Genomic DNA, 7,055 nt, shown 5'->3' with positions numbered 1-7,055 from the left:
AGTGTAGGCACGTGTGTGTGTGTGTGTGTGTGTGTGTGTGTGTGTGTGTGCGCGCACGTGCGCCTAAAATCCAGAGAGGAGAATGGAAGAGAAGGGATTGTGGTATAGGCATTCCCCTGGGAGGGTGGTTTCTCATTTTCCCTCTGTCTGTCTCTCTCTAGCAATAGAATGACAGTCTACTTTCTGCTTTTCTAGACATAATAACTCTTTTAGTTTAAATACTTATACGGCAGAGGATATTGAGGGGAGGGGCTTTATGCGGTCCTTATCCCAGACCATTAAGCATAATGCCTGGACTCAGTAGGCTCTTAATACTGACTGAGAAATCAGACCATTTCCTCAATAGATATTCTAAGATTGGCATATAAATATATATTTTTCCCCCATAGGGTGCATGTGCTTGCTGGAGAGACAGAGAAACAGTGAGAAGGATAGTGAGAAATCAACCCCCAGGTGAGATGGCCACACCACAATGCCTTCTTCTCCTGGGATTTTGGACACATATGCATACAGGCCCTGTGTGATTTTTAAACCTTCAGGTATAGGACTCAAACCACAGTTAGCCACATGGGAGTCTAGTGCCTTAACCATCATGTCAGCTGCTAGGCCCTCAATGTTCTGTCTTAATTGTACAGGATTGTCAGAATTAAGGCCGAGAACACTTGCTCTCAGTCCCAGGATTTTGCTTCTGATTATGTATCTTTGGATAAGTTAGTCATCTCTCTAGGCCTCAGTTTCCTGGTCTGTACCATGAGGAAGGTCGACCAGATGGTCTTTAAATTCTCTCTGGGATTAGTTTTCTAGGATTCCATGAAACTAGCCTCAAGGTACTCAGAGCTTAAACCACATTAACCCTAGTTTACAGTTCAATCCAGTTCGACCTTGCATATTCAGATGAGTACTTATTGAGTACCTAGTATGTACAATACCTTTCATGGGCTACCTGAGGTATGTGAGTGTTAAGGAGGGTGCCTGTCTTATCCTTAAGAAGCCCATCCTAAGAAAGGGTGGAAGGCGGGACATGGAGTAAGTTTCCAGAAGAAACCAGAAGGTTCTAGAACTCTTTGAGGAAAGCACTGTGCCCTTCTTATGGGATAATTGGAGTAGAGGCTGCATGTGGAAAGATGGGAGTGGCCGTTGATGACTTTTTTTTTTTTAACTCCTGCCAGGATATACCACATCATAAGGCAGTGCTAGAAATAGAGGGCCAAGATTCCCCCCTCTGGCTTTAATTGTTGACTCAATTGCTTTTTTTTTTTTTTTGGAGAGGTTTTTGCTATAGGGCACGTGCACTCACCAGAAAGACCGAGAGAGATAGAGAGACAGAAAGCAAGAAATCACCTCCATGGGGAGATGGCCACTCTGCAATCCCTTCTCCTCTCTCCTCTTGGGATCTTGGGCACGCACGCACATGCGCCCGGCATGAGTTTAAGCCACCAGGTCCTGGACTTGAACTGCTCTTGACTACATGGGAGTTCAGTGACATAGCCATGATGCTAACTTGACTCAATTGCTTTGAAAAAACTTTTAGCTAGCCTTGATGGTGATGCAATTGGACCAAAATGTTTATGCTTTACAGTTTGTTATTATGGTGATAATTAAATGATCAGTGCTATTAGTCCAGGCAGATAATTTTGTAAGGACCTCTATCTCTTATTTTCTGTGCTTTTTAAAAATAATTCATTTTTAAATTAATTGCCAGAGGGCTCATGCATGAGAGAGAGAGAGAGAGAAAGAGAACCCTCCCAATGGGATATGGTCCTGTCACAGTCCCTTCTCCTTCATATCCCGTTAGATTTTGGAAACATGTGCACACACCTGGCATGTCTTTCAAGCCACTGGGATGGGATTCAAAACATCGCTGGCCATGTGGATTCAGCTCCCAATACATTACACTTAACCACTGACCTCCAGGGCCAGTCCTTCTTTACTTCTTTCACCTGTCTGCTCATTTTTTGATTTTTTTTTTTAAACCAACTCCTAGAATTTTGTAGGCCACCCTAATATGGCAGCTCTAGAAATTTCATGTAGCAGGGCTGTGAGGGACAGCCATCTTGGACACAAGGGCTGGAGGACTTGTGTAGCCTCATGCTGCATATTTATTTGGGAGTGAGCATGGTAGGAAAGTGAGGGCGAGTATGGAAAGTTGAAGTCCTCCTGTTTACCCTGGGGTGCATGGCTTCCTGCCAGCTCCATCTGTTTTCTGAGCCCTCCCTCCTTTCTATTTTTACTTTTAGGCAATTGACCCTCCTGATTAGCTTTTCCCCATTCTGCCATTTTCTTCCTCAGGATTTCTGTTCTCTTGTCTATCTTTGGCAAAGTCTCTGCATATGTGTTTGAGCTTTTATTTGAAGGTTTCTTTTCAGTGCTTTCTTCATACCGTGTTTTTATTTATACGAGCTTGCCCTTTTGCAGATTAGATGATGGCTCATTCATGCTCCAGTTTTAGATGTTTGCATATCTTGACACACATGTAAGGACAGATGTTTTCATGCAAGTCTGACTGTCAAAGTTAATTCTGCTTTGTTTGCAACCGTTCTTTTCATGAAACTTCGATATTTTCTACTCTCATTCTTTCCCACTTATGGCACTTGACTTACTTGGAAATACAATATTCGTGACATAGTAGAATGATATGTTATCCCCCATGGTTGATATCTTTGCCTCTACAGCCGACTTTTTACATTTTCAGTGTGTTTTGAATGTGATGTTTTACAGTGGGCAGAGAAGCTCAGTTTATAGGAGTTATATTCTTCTAAACCCTTGGCCTAGAAATGACATACCCAGCATTTTCTGTAAGGTGAACACATTGCTTTATATAGTGCAACTTGCACACACCACCACCACCAACATGCAAATGTATGCCCAGTGAAGAAAAGCATCTGATACACAGGCAAACAAAAGAAAGTTAAAAGGCAGAGCAAAAATGTCCTCCAAATGGTACTCGTTGAAAGTTGCGGGAACCAGCAGTTAGCGTAATGGCTATGTCAATGGACTCCCATGTAGTCGACTGCGGTTCGCGTCCCGGACCCGGGGGCTTAAAACTCACGCCGGGCACGTGTGCGTGCGTGCCCAAGATCCCGAGAGGAGAACGGAGGAGAAGGGATTGCGGCGTGACCCTCCCCCCTGGGGGGGGATTTCTCGCTTTCTGTCTCTCTGTTTCTCTCTGTCTGTCTGGCGAGCGCACGCACCCTATAGTGAAAACCTCTCAAAAAAAAAAAAAAAGTTGCTAAATGACACATTTTGGACTCTCAAAATGTTTGCAAAAGTTGCTCTGAAACAATAAGACCACAGTACTCCTTCTGAGTCTGAAAAATGTTGAGATTCTGTGACATAGAGTATGGGGTTTGGGCTGGCCAGAGAAGGAAATGCAGTCAGTAATGCTGATAGGCTAGGAAGCAAGAGTGGCAGAGACTAAAGGCCTGTCTCTTCAAGTTTATTATTACTATCATTATCATTTACTTTATTTATTTCTCCCAGGAGAGAGAGACAGAGATAAAGAGAGAGAGAGAAAGAGAGAGAGAGACAGCTCCTCCAACAGGGTTGTGGCACCGCAGTCCATGCTCAGCCTTCAGCTGGCCCAGTTCATGGGCAAGCTGTGCCTGTCATACTCAGGGAGGTCTCCAGACTTGAACCAGGAACCCATCCATGGGTGATTGCTTCACATAGTATCATTATTTTATCTCTGCACCACTGTTCGGCCTCTGACCTCTACACCTGTCCCAGGTTTAAAGACTGGCTATAGTGCAAGCAAGGAGGTGATCGAGCTAACAAGATAAGCACTTTGATCAGAAAGAGATGTTGACAGTCTGATGCCTCAGAGGTATTCTAAGGTTCTGATGTGTCCTTGTGTTTAGGTAAAGTGGGTAGTGAATGAAGTGGAGGTGACGGTTGCTGGAGTTGAGGCAATGAGGGACCGATGAGGTAGGCAGGCTTCTGGGTAGACTATGTGGATGCTAATGTGACCCAGCAACTCATGAAAGAGGACAGAACTGCGAGCCAAAGAAAAACAGTATCTCTTCCCTTTGCCTCTATAGCAAAATCTCAATGCATCATCCAGTCAACATGCCTTCAGAAATTAACGCACATTAAGTGCCAGTTATGTGGCAGACACTGTTAGTTGCTTGAGTTGCAGAAATAAATCAGGCATGGATCCAAAGTATCAGAAGCTTTCTGTTTGATGGGGGGGGGCATATGCCAGCTTACTGAACCAGAGCTTGTAAACTCACAGGGCCATGAGGACCAGGCTGGCCATGGACATGATGAAGCCAGCAGGTGGAATAAGTAGGGAATGTGTGTCAACTTTGGTGAACTAAAAAGCTCATAGCTCACTGAAAGGGGGCAGCTATTTTTTTTGGGGGGGAGGGGGAGAGGTTTTTGCTATAGGATGCATGCACTCACCAAAAAGACAGAGAGACACAGAGAGACAGAAAGTGAGAAATCACCCCCCAGGGGGGATGGCCACACCATAATCCCTTCTCTTCCATTCTTCTCTTGGGATCTTGGGCACACAGGCACACATGCCTGGCATGAGTTTAAGCCACCAGGTCCTGGACTCGAACCACGGTGGACTACATGGGAGTCCAGGACATAGCCTTTAGGCCGCGGGGGGGGGGGGGCTATTATTTATGTTGACAAATCTTCTAATTAAAAAAACAAAGAGTTGGAAATGTAGACTTCTAGAGATGAAACTTCCTAATGAGGACATTTTAGCAAGCAATAAAAAAACAATGAAAAGCACAGCATGGGCCAGTGGTTTGTGGCCGCTGATTTAAGTGATTGGCACTGCAGGCAAACTTGGGGTCTTGTTCTGGCTCTGCCCTTGACTTGCTAGTGAAGTTAGACAAATCACCTCAGTCCTGTGGACCCCGGTGACCTCGTCTATACATTGGAGGAGTAGGGCTGTAGGGGACAAGCTCTAGTCTTTCCCAGTTCTATTATTCAATTATTTCAGTGCCCACATAGACTTCTAATTAATTTCCTTCTGCCAAGAAGCCTTTCCAAGGAGACATGTCTTTTGTGCTCCTTTCTGTGAAATATATTGTATCAGCAGATGGCTGTCGCTCTAGGGGAATTCGTGATGAGGACCAATGTTGGAACTAGACCTTAAGAAGATGCCAGATTTGGAAGCTATCATGATGGTCTTTTGTTTCCATCTTCTCTCCCATGCTTGTGGTCAAAAGAGAGGCAGCATGGTGTGATGGAATTGTTCAGAAGATGGTGCTAGAATTCCAGATCTGTAAGTTTTGACCTCCATGATGGGTAACTCATTTCCCAGAGCCCCAAATATCATTGACTGTAGAGCTAGAAAAAAAAATGTGCTCCCTAAGATCTTGTGTGCTTCTCTCTGCTAGAAGAGAGGAGGAGAAACATGCTATCCATTGTATGAGGGAATTTCAAGTAGTTTATGGAAAAATGGAATTCAAGTATGAGTTTGTTTTGGTGCAAAAAATTTTAAATCCATGAACAATGTTTTTCATAATGTATATTTTCCATGAACTTGTTTGAAGACCTCTCAGATGTCTTTTTTTTTTTTTTTTTTTTGAGTTGCCAGGTTTGCATGAACTTTCCAGAGAGAACAGAGAGAGAGGGAGGAAAGGGAGAAAGCAGCCTTCAATGAGCATGATCACGTTGTAATCCCTTCTCTATTTCTCTCTCTTTTTGGAATTTTGGGCACACACATGTGTGTGCCTGGTATGTTTTCAAGCTGCTGGGGCTGGGACTTGAACTGCAACCAGCCATGTGGGATCTGACTCCTTTAACTACTAGGCTATAAAGCTGTCCCTATCTGTCTTTTTTTGTTTGTTTGTTTGCCTTGATTGCTAGATAGTTTACTAGGGTACAGAATGCCTGGACCGTGTTAGCTTAATTCTTTGCAGAATTGCATTGAGTAAATGATAATTTAATGTCATCATCTCAGTCTTTAAAAAAAATAGATATAGATAGATAGATAATCTCCAAAATTGGAGTCGAAGGCATTATTCAAAACAGTGGCTCAGTATTTCTTAGGTGGCAAGACAAGCCCATTCTTACTTGTTGGCTGGAGAAGTTATTGTTGGTTGCTATTTGGCTTCTCACTAGTTTTTGCTTTTGCTGAGTGAGATATGCATGGGTGAGCAGAGCTGATGTGCTTAGACCAATAAAGAGCCTTTTGGGACCAGGTAGTGATGTTGTGGTAATACAACTAGACCTACACTGGTGAGGCCCTGTGTTCATGTCCCAGGGCTTCCCTGATCATGGTATGTAAGTGCTCATGATACAGGTGAGCTGAGACTGGGGGTGGATGGTGGTGTGAAGACCTTGTTGAGGGTGCCTGTCTCTCTCTTTCATGGAAGAAATAAATATATACATTTATTTTCTTTTGAAAGAGCATTTTTAGAGGCTGTGGGAGGAGTAGGGGAATGGAAGGACAGGAAAAGAAAAACTAGCTCAAAGAAGAGTAGAGAAGAGGCCTTGAAATGAACAAGGACAGAGACATTAATGCAAAGTTGGATGAGGTTTCACCATGTGCTATGTGATATAATCCTTCCCTTCACCTCCTCACAAAACCTCCCGGAAAATAGATACAACTTGCCTACAGTTTTTGCTGTTTTTTTAAAAAATTAATTTCTCCAATGGAGCCAGAGAGTGAGTAAAGAGAGAGAGAGACAGAGAAGCAGAGATGTAGTACCTCCAACAGGGTCTTGACACTGTGATCCTGGATTATGGGCACATGTGTATCTGGGATCCTCAGGGAGGTCTCCAGACATGAACCAAGAACCTGCCTAAGTGGGCCAGCTCAGAGTGTTTCGTTAACCTCTGTGCCATTGTTTAGCTCCATTTTGCCTTTTTCTTTTCTTTTTTAATTTATGAAAGAAAGGAGAGAGGGAGAAAGCACCTCCCAATAGGGAGTTGTCACACATATTCCCTTCTCTCCCTTTGTTCTTTCTGTTGGGAGTTATGGCATACATGCACGTGGGCCCAGTGTGGGTTTTTTTTTGTATTTTTTTGGGTTTTTTTGGAGAGATTTTCACTGTAGGGCGCGTGTGCTCGCCAGACAGACAGAGACATAGAGA

Source organism: Tupaia chinensis, unplaced genomic scaffold (genome assembly GCF_000334495.1).
Source record: "Tupaia chinensis unplaced genomic scaffold, TupChi_1.0 Scaffold000048_1, whole genome shotgun sequence".
Lineage (NCBI taxonomy): Eukaryota > Metazoa > Chordata > Mammalia > Scandentia > Tupaiidae > Tupaia > Tupaia belangeri.
The sequence above is the reverse complement of the archived record's forward strand: the minus strand, read 5'-3'. Positions refer to the sequence as shown.